Genomic DNA, 9,494 nt, shown 5'->3' on the forward strand with positions numbered 1-9,494 from the left:
ACCACTGTGAGGATAGGGCAGGCCCGGCAGTGTGCTCTGTCGTGCATAAGGCTGCTATGGGCGGGAGCTACTCAATGTCACCTAGCAACCACAACACGACGGCTGGTACTGCTTCTCTTTGGTGAGGCATGTGATGTCAACTGGTTGTGGTAGATATATAATCATTTGTCACTATGAGGATTAATAGTGTGGGGGTGGAGTCCAACTGGTCAATCAGATCATAGCCAATGAGGCCTCTGTGTGGGCATGACCTTCTCCTGAGAATTCTGGGAACTCCAGTACTTCCTCCCTGGAGGTGGGACACACTTCTCTGTCACTCCCTGGGAACCATTGCGGCTGACAAGACACATGCACCCACCCTGATGCAGCCAGAACTCTGAAGACGGAGAAGCCACGTAGAGACCCCTGCCAGCCCGGAGATGCCCACAACGCCACTGGACCCAAAGACTTTTTACCTGCTGGCCTGTGATCTTCTACACGCGGCATCATTGCATGTGTTTCGTGAGTCTGAAGAGGACGTTATAGATTCATATTGGACATATGGGCTGATATCAGACGTAAGGCCTTGGACTGGACTGGGATGTTTTCTCAATGTTCAATTGCTCTTGAATATAAACCTCTTCCTTATGCACGTATGTGTGTCCATGGATTTGTTTCTCTAGTCTACCCAGACTAACACACTGGGATTGATGATTTCTCGGGCCTTATTGGGCCCGTGGGCTGGATGTTCCCCACCTCTGCTTTACACGCTTGTACCACCTTGCTCAAGCGGGAGGACGTTCCTTGAGGGTATGGCCTGTATCCAGATGTGCATGCACTGGCAAATCTCTCTCTCTTGCTCTAGCTGCTGCCCTGGCGTGGCACCATCTGATCTTGTTCTTGGAACCTGCGCCAGCGGTATTTCCACTGACCTGAGTTGCCAGTTTGTGCAGCCTTGTGAACCAGCAGCCTATCTATCATCTGAACTGCTGATTTGGGTTTCAGTCCCTGCAGCCACAGGAGTCAGGGGAAGCCTCCAGACTGACACCTGACTCACACATTTGACAGCCTCCACACCCATGACAATTATTCCCTTTGGCGGTTCGTGAATCCTATGAAAACCCCACCGTGAATGAACCGATCCCAAGGGAAGGAAAGAGTACAGCAGGGCGGAGGAAGCATTCGTGTTAGAGGTGGAGTGGTTCCGCAGTTTGGGAAAAGTTGGACATTTGGGCTAGCTTTCATCTCCACGTCATAGGAACAAGCTTTATGCTGATGTTTATACAAGTAAACTATTCATGTCGCCTCCATGTGGAGGCTGCCGAGGCTGCTGCTGAGTGTACCTGACTCTCACCAGGCCTGCCTCTCACCCCACTACCCCGACTCCTGTTGCCACCTGGTGGGCAGATTCAGGTCCCTGGTCATGGAACTGGTGGCCCTGAGATCGGGATAGGGCCCAGGACACGTCCCCCTCTGGCGTTGGAGAGCCTGGCAGAACCCTTGGGAAGAACTTCCTGCCTGCCTGCTCTGCTGGCAGCGCGCTGGGGGAGCCATCTACTGAGACTGACTGCGAGAAGGGACAGCAGCAGACACTCCTCCCCCAACAGCTACCAGGATGAGAGTCAGATGCTAAGTCAACCCCCCTCCAACCGACTAGGCCCCTGCTCTTCAGGGATTCCCTTGGGCTGCACTGGACCCACCTCCTTGCCTGGGGCCCGAGGGCTTGCAGTCCCCTGCTCTCCTGGGCGCCCTGTTGTAACTCTGTGAGCCTGGGAGATGCTGACTGCTCCCGTTTTCACTGCCCAGATAGAGCCTGGGGGCCCGTCCTCTGCTGTCCCTGATGGCCCCCAGGGCACCATGCACCCTTGGCTGGGCACTATGGTCTATAATGCACAGACCCACCTCCAGAGGGCCAGGGCCAGAGACGCCGGGAGATGGGGTCTCCAGACCCTCAGCAGAGCTGGGCCCACCTGAGTTTGGTGCCTTTGCACGTGAGGAAATGGGCTCAGACAGGTTGAGTCACAATCTATGTGTCATGCAGCTCAGTCGTGATGGTGTTGTGATTCGCACCCACGTCTGAGTGAAATGAAGACCCAGCTCCCTACAGGATTCCCACTCCCTTTGCCTCACAGGGACTGCCAGTCGGCTTCCTTCCAGCCATGAGGGCCGTGGCCACAGCCCTCCTCTGAGCCCAGGCCCTCAGCCTGGTGTGTGGTGTCGGGAACCCAGAGTTAGCTGTGGAGGAGAAGCGGGGCCTGAGCCCAATACTCAAGCCTGGGACTAGGCTGAGGGCCTGATCTTTTAGGACGGTGAGGTGATTGTGTCCCCCAGGGAATATACGGGTCCATGAAATAGCATCAGAGATGGTGCGCAGTCCTAGAGGCCCGGGGACACCTAGTGGTTCTGGAGGTATGGGGACACCTGGAGTCCTGGAAGGGGGACAGGGGCACCTGATCCTTCTGCCTTCAGCACACGAGAATAGAACTGAGAACGTGAACCTGTGCCTGACATCTTGGCATGTGATTTGTAGACGTACTGGGTGATGTGTGAAACTCGTGCATGGACGGTGTGTCTTAGTGTGTGGCATGTCATCTCAGCATAGGACGTGTGGTCTTATAGTGTGTCATCTCAGCATATAACATGTCATCTTAGGGTGTGCTCTGTGGTCTTGTTAGATGTCACTGAGTTGGTTCCGACTCAGAGCGACCCTGTGGGCAACAGAAGGAACCACTGCCCGGGCCTGCGCCATCCTCACAAATGAGCCTATCAATGCAGCCCCTGTGTCATTCTGTCCGGTCAAGGGTCTTGCTCTTTCTCACTGCCCCACTACTTTACCAAGCATAATATCCTCCCCTAGGGCTGGTCTTTCCTGACCACACACCCAGAGTATGTGAGTCAAAGTGTGTGGGCTTAGCCTTTGGAGAAGGCCGCGATGCTTGCTAAAGTAGAGGGTCAGCAACAAAAAAGGAAGGCCTTCGAGGAGATGGATGGACACAGGGGCTGAAACCAGGGGCTCAAGGGCAAGAACCACTGTGAGGGCGGCGCAGCCCGCAAAATGTCTCTTTCTGTTCTGCAAGGCTAACGCTATGGGTTGGAACGGATTGACAGCACCGGATAACAACATGTGTACTTAGATGGAAACGCATCCCCAAAACACGCCTGGCAGAGCCTAGCCTCTCTGCCGATAGCTGTGAGCCCACTTGCTTTGTGTGAAGAAGCCTGGAGGAGTGTAGGGCGTGCCAATCGTCTGAGATGGAAAAGAGCTCGAGCAGACAAGCTTGGCTGCAGTGACGGGGACAGGAGATGCCAGGCACACGAAGACTGCTGAGGAGCAGAAGGTCCAGGGCAGACGGAGAAAGCCTCCCCACCGTGGGGCCATCTTGACCCTGGAAGCACTGGAGCCAATCAGCTTCCTGCCATCAAGTCAATGCTGACTTACATCAACCCTATCGGACAGGGTTGGGCTGCCCTGTGGGTTCCCTAGACTGTGACTGTTTATGGGGTCGAAGGCCCCATCTGTCTCCCAAAGAGCTGGTTGCTGACCTTGGTAGGTCATAGCCCAGTGCGTGACCACTAGGCCACCGGAAGGGCTGCCCAAGCAGCTACCTAGACTTTATCCTGGATCATGCACTGTAGCATGAACGTTTTTCATTGCCAGGTCAGGGTGGGAGTGGGGGTGCTGGGTAATTTTTTTTTTTGATAAGGGGGCGGTAGGCCAAATCAGTTTGGAAACTTATGTTCCAGAGCCAAGACCCTGAGCTGGACCTCCCCATGCCTCCCAGACAGCCGTGAGAAAATACGTCTCTGTGAAAGTCATCTGCCAGCGCATTTCTGTCACAGCCAAGTCCGTGGTCTGAGCGGGTGGCATGTCACTGCCGTGTGTGCTGTGCGCTCCTGGTGAGTCGTGTGATAGTTGCTGGTGGTCTCAGCTCCTGCTGGGGAGACTGGGCCACAGTCCCCATCTAAGGACACCAGCTGCTGTTACCCATTCGACAACCAGGGCCTGGTCCCATGGGGCAACTGGGTGCAGGGAGCAGACAGACCATGGCCACCATCCCTGACCCAGACTTCTTCCCAGGTTGAGGGGCTGGAAAGGGCAGGAAAGTGTTACATCTTCTAATCGAACGTGTGTGCTCCTAGGGATTCAGGGCCAACAGGGGCCGGGCAGGGCGGGCAAACCAGGCACCCGAGGAATCCCAGCCTAGCACATGCCTCTCCCCTGGAGTCCCACAGCCAGGCCAAGCTCAACAACATCTCAGGGCTCGAAGATATTCCCGTCCAGGTCTCCAGAACAGGTGTGGCCAGCGGAGGCCCTCTTGGCCCCTCTTGTGCCACCCGCTCCTGCCTGCCCGGCTTCTCATAAATAGAAGGCGGTCCCGTGGCCTCAGGCCACGACTCCGCTGCCAGCTGCTGAGCCAATACCACGGTGCCCCATGGGCAGGAGCATGGAGGTGCCTACTGCTGGGAGCTTGGGTGTTCAGGTCCAGGGGCAAGGGGTGGGCTCTGATGTGGGTGGGAGGGCTTGATTCAGGGGGGCCAGGCAAAAGATGGGGCTCCCCTTCTCCTGCCTGCCTCAGGCGTGATGTTGAGGCAGGATCTGGTGGAAAGATGGAACGTGCATCTTGGGACGCTGGATAAGTAGCTGGGTCCCATGTGGTGGTGCAGGGTGGGCTCTGCAGAGAATGCCCAAAGTTCAGCCTTCACACACACACGCGCGCGCACACACGAGGCAGCAGGGGCACACAGCCCCTACAGGGACATTGGTGGATGCCTGGTGGGTGTGGAAGAAGCACCCAGACACATATGCCTACATCTGCGTGTGCATGCCTGGCATACCCATGCATGAGTGAGGGTGTGCACAACTGCTCTGGCCCCCAAGAGCCGCTCTCCAGAGGTTGCTCTAGCAGCCCTGGTTTTAGGGGAGGGGTAAAGCAGGTGGGGGGGCGGGATGGCAAGCCTGTGTGGTGGAGAGGAACCAAAATTACAGGCGTCAGAACCTCCCTGAACCAGAACTTTGCCTCAGCTGTAAGTTTCGATCCTAATCACTCCTATCTCCGACGGGCTCCGTGCGGGCACGGGGATAAAGGTGTGGTGTGGTGCGGCTAGCTGGTCTTTCTGGGCCTACTGATGGGCCATGAGGCTGAGGGACAGCGGCCCTGTCAGCCTGCTGCCCTGTCCCTACAGGCAGGTTCCCAGTATACATAGGAATAGCCTGCTCAGGTGTGCATGACAGGACACATGTGGGCTGAAACCCAGCAGCTGTCCCCTGGGGAGGGGGCGCTCCATGGGGCCTGCCCAGCACTAGGGCTTTGGGAGGGGGCCAAGGCCCAGACCAGTCGGTGACACTCACCTGATTCACACCAAGATGAGGACACTGTGGAAAGTCCCTGGGCAGCACATACAAGAGACACAGACTGGGCTGGGCCCCCAGGCTCTTGCCTGTGTGCTTATGCAGGGGAGCTGAGCCTCAGCCCTGTGGCGGGTGGTCTCAGCCCAAGAGGGGACACAGCAGGCAGACAAGACACTGCCAGGGGACCGTAGACCCTTCAGGTCCCCACAGTTGGCTGGCCCCTTTACCTTTCTTGTTCTGAAGCCCACTCAGGGCTGACCTTTGGTCCAAGCCAGGTGGGAGACGCCTGACCCTGTGGGTCCTAAGCAAGGGAGATTGGGCTATGGGAGCTGAAGGGGTGGAGGCAGGTGCCTCCAGCCTGGGAAGAGCAGTCTCCCTCTTGCCCAAGGACCTCTGACATAGGCCCCTGGGCCATGGACACAGCACAACCTCCTCCTGTGCAAGGTCCCTGGACCCTGGATCTCCCGGAGGCCCTGTCAGCCACATCTCTGCCTGCCAACAAGGCTGGGTGGACACAGGATGCACAGTGTTCCTCTGGTCACACCCTGCCGTGGTCTTTGATGAGGCTGATCCAAGGCAGTGCCTGGCTCCTGACTAGGCATCCTGATGTCTGACTGTCCAGCCTGAGAGTGATCATCTTCCTATTCTGCTGAACTGGGGAGGGAGCAGCCTGGCCGGGCTGGCGGCCCAGCTGAGATGCTTCTCCACTACAGACAGGAGCTGAGACCCACACAGCCCGTGCTGGACCAGGGACATGGAAGTAGCCCCAGGTCGAGCCATTACCACCCCTGGCGCCCCTGCCAACGGTGCGGCACGGACAGCCGGAAGGGCTGGTGGAGCTGCACACTTCCTTCAGCACCTTCTTCTGCGCCAACACCACTATCCATGGCCCCCGCCCCTGCTCAGCCCCAGCCCCAGCCGCCTCCGCAGGGCCACCTGGTGCCTGCTGCTCCTGGGCGCCCTGGGCATGCTCTGCTGGAAGTGTACGTCACACCTGCAAGAGTACTGGGACCGCGGGGTCACCATGATGGTGTCTGAGCACTGGGGCAGCAAGCCGGCCCCGGCGGTCACTGTGTGTGACATGAACCCACACCGGTGAGCGAGAGGGTGGGGAATCGAAGGAGAGGGCTGGCCTGGGTCTGGGTCGGTCGATGAATACTCACTGCCATCAGCCCCTGTGCCCCGACAGGAACTTGGAGAGCTCTACCTGGGGGGTGGGCTGGCAGGGCAAAGACAAGGAGAAGGTTCAGTCTAATGTGATCAGTGTGTCACTTTCTAGACAGGCGTCTCCTGAGCCAGGCTGCAATGTCGGGGTGACTGGAGGAGTAGCAGTGCTGACAGCCTGGTGGGGAGAGGAGGCATGAGGGCAGACGGTGCTGGGCGGTCTGCCTCATCTGCAGCCCCCGGGAGCGGCAGAAAGTTTCTCTGCCTGCCTTCCAATTGAGAGCCCCTTCAGATGCCTAGGAGCCTAGGTGGCATTCTTGGGTTACCCACTGGGCGGCTAACTACAACGGTAGTAGTTCAAACCCAGCAGCCTCTCCTCGGGAGAAAGGGGAGACCTGGTGGCCCTGTGGTTTCTGAGTCTGTCCATCTTTACAGGAATAGAAAGCCTTCTCTTTCTCGCGGGGAACCGCCAGTGATTTCAAGCTGCTGGCCTTGCGGTTAGCAGCCCACCATGTCACATGCTCTGTGGCACCGGGGCTCCTGACCCACAGGGGCAGTTCTACTCTATCCTACAGGCTATGCTATGGCTTGGTGGCAATGAGGGGTTTGGCTTTGTTTTGTTTTTCAGGTGGGGGCAGTGGGACAGGCTGTGTTAGGGCAGCACCCTGGGGAGACTGGGGTAACAGCGATTTGTCATGGGGGTCAGTGCCATGGGGCTCAGCACAGCCTGACCCAGTAATGCCCCCTGCGGTCGCCAGGCAGCATCCTGCCAGGGACCTAGACCACAGTCAGCAGCACTGGTCCGAGGCTCTCACTCTAGGGCCACCTGTCTTACCCAGGCCCATCCGCCGGCACCTGGAGGAGCTGGACAAGTTTGTGCGGAAGAATATCTACTCTCTGTACAAGTTCAACTTCACCGAGGGCCAGGGGTCCCTCCAGGACCACCCTCACGGCCAACGACCTGAGCCCTGCGCCGGCCTTCCAGCCGAACCAGAAGCTCCGTCTGTGGAGGCTGAGCGAACCAGACAGCCAGCACAAAGTGGGGTTCACCCTGGTGAGCGTGCCTGGTCCCGATGGGGCGGCAGCAGGAGTCACCATGTCTTGACACCCTGAGCGGTAGTGCGACAGGAGAGTGTGGCATGAGAGTGGGGAGGCAAGTCAGGTGGGCAAAGGACTGACCCCACCCCCACCCCCGCCCCAGTGCAACAGCACAGGGGGCGACTGTTTCAACCGCACCTGCTCGTCAGGCGAGAAGGCTGACCAGGAACGGTACCACTTCCACTACATGAATGTCTTGGCCACCACCCAGGGGCACAGCCACCAGAGCCTCTTTGTCCTCTCCTGTCAGCACAACTGGCAGGACTGCCCAGCTAGGTGAGGAGTGGGCACACCCGGGGGCTGCGGGTGGAGGCTAGCCACACCCAGCCCCTGCCCTGAGGAGGCAGGCCATTCTCTCTCTGGCTTCTCCCCGCTGACCTGTCGATGGTATGGGCTGGTCTGAGCCCAGTCCCTCCTTTCAGGAGCTTCAAGACCTTCTGCCATGCTGCCTACGGGAGCTGCTACACCTTCCAGGACATCTTGGCAGCAGCACGCCAGGGCATTGCCCAAGGTGAGGGGCAGACAGGGCCTGAGGTGGAAGCCGGGCAAGCAGGGAGCCAAGGACCGGCTGGCCAGGTCTAGGGTGTGGGTAGGGCAGGCTGGCCTGGAGGGGCAGCGGGCACTATCCAATGGGCATCACCTGGTCGCCCCTCTTCCAGGGGTCAGCCTGTGCTCAGAGCGGAGCAGCAGGACCACCTGCCCTTGCTGTCCATGGAGGCCGGCCTCAAGGTTCTCATCCACGGGCGCAATCACACGCCCTTCCTGGAGGCCCGCTTCCTGGAGCCCCGCAGCTTCAGCATCCTGCGGGGGACTCAGACCACAGTCAGCATCCGAGAGGTGGGCGGGCGTGGCATGGGGCGGGGTCCGTGGGCGTGGTGTGGGCGGAGCCAGGAGGCCGCTGGCGGGAACTGAAACCGCCCCCCTCCAGGAGGAGGTGCACTGGCTCCGGAGTCCCTATGGGGACTGCGTGGACAGAGACAAGGGCACGGCCGTGCAGCTGCTGTACAACGCATCCTACACCAGGCAGGTGCGCCCGGGGCGGTGGCACTCACGCTGGCCAGAGCCCAGGGCCCACAGTCGGGGAGAGTGGGGGAGGGGCGGTGGCTGTGCCAGCAGGAGGAGCCCGGCGGGGGAACGGAGGGTCCCCGGGCCCCCAGCTTCCATCCTCTCCGGTCCCCCTAGGCCTGCCCCGTATCCTGCTTTCAGCAGCTGATGATCAAGAACCGCTCCTGCGGGTACTACCGCTACCCCTGCCGGCCGGCGCCGAGTACTGCACCTACGCCCGCACCAGGCTTGGGGTGAGCCCTGCCCGGTCCCACTCACCACTCGCCACCCTCCACCCACTACCTACTGACCTGAAGTGAACCTTCGCCCACCGGCCTGGCAGCTGAAGGTGGAGTCACATCCTTCACCGCCACACCTCCCATCCCCCTTCCAGGCCCCTTCCTGAGTGAGTCTCTGTGTAACTGTCTCCTTCCCCAGGGTACCCCCTCTACCAGGAGTTGGAGACTGGGAAGCTCTCCTGCTTCTCTCTGTCCCAGGCCCTGCAAGTGAGTCGGGGGAGGGGCACTGGGAACCTGGGGGCACTGCCTTGGACACTGCCGCAGGGAGCTGACACAGGGGTCTGTGTCCCAGGGAGACCTTGTACAAGCTCTCCATGGGGACCTCCAGGTGGCCTTCGCCCAAATCCGCTGTGAGTGTGCCCGAAGGGGTGTGGCTGGGGGCACCTCTCGGTACTAGAGGTTGGGGGCTGAACAGGAGCAGCAATTCCATGGAGATTTCTCTGTGCAGGGCTGGATCCTGGCTGTATTTGAGGGAGCCCGGAACCAGAGCCAGAGTTCAAGGTGGGGTGGCAGCCTTCCACTAAGGGACAGTGCTGAGCCTCAGCCCCTAGTGCTCCCAA

This window comes from Tenrec ecaudatus, chromosome 1 (assembly GCF_050624435.1).
Source record: "Tenrec ecaudatus isolate mTenEca1 chromosome 1, mTenEca1.hap1, whole genome shotgun sequence".
Taxonomy (NCBI): domain Eukaryota; kingdom Metazoa; phylum Chordata; class Mammalia; order Afrosoricida; family Tenrecidae; genus Tenrec; species Tenrec ecaudatus.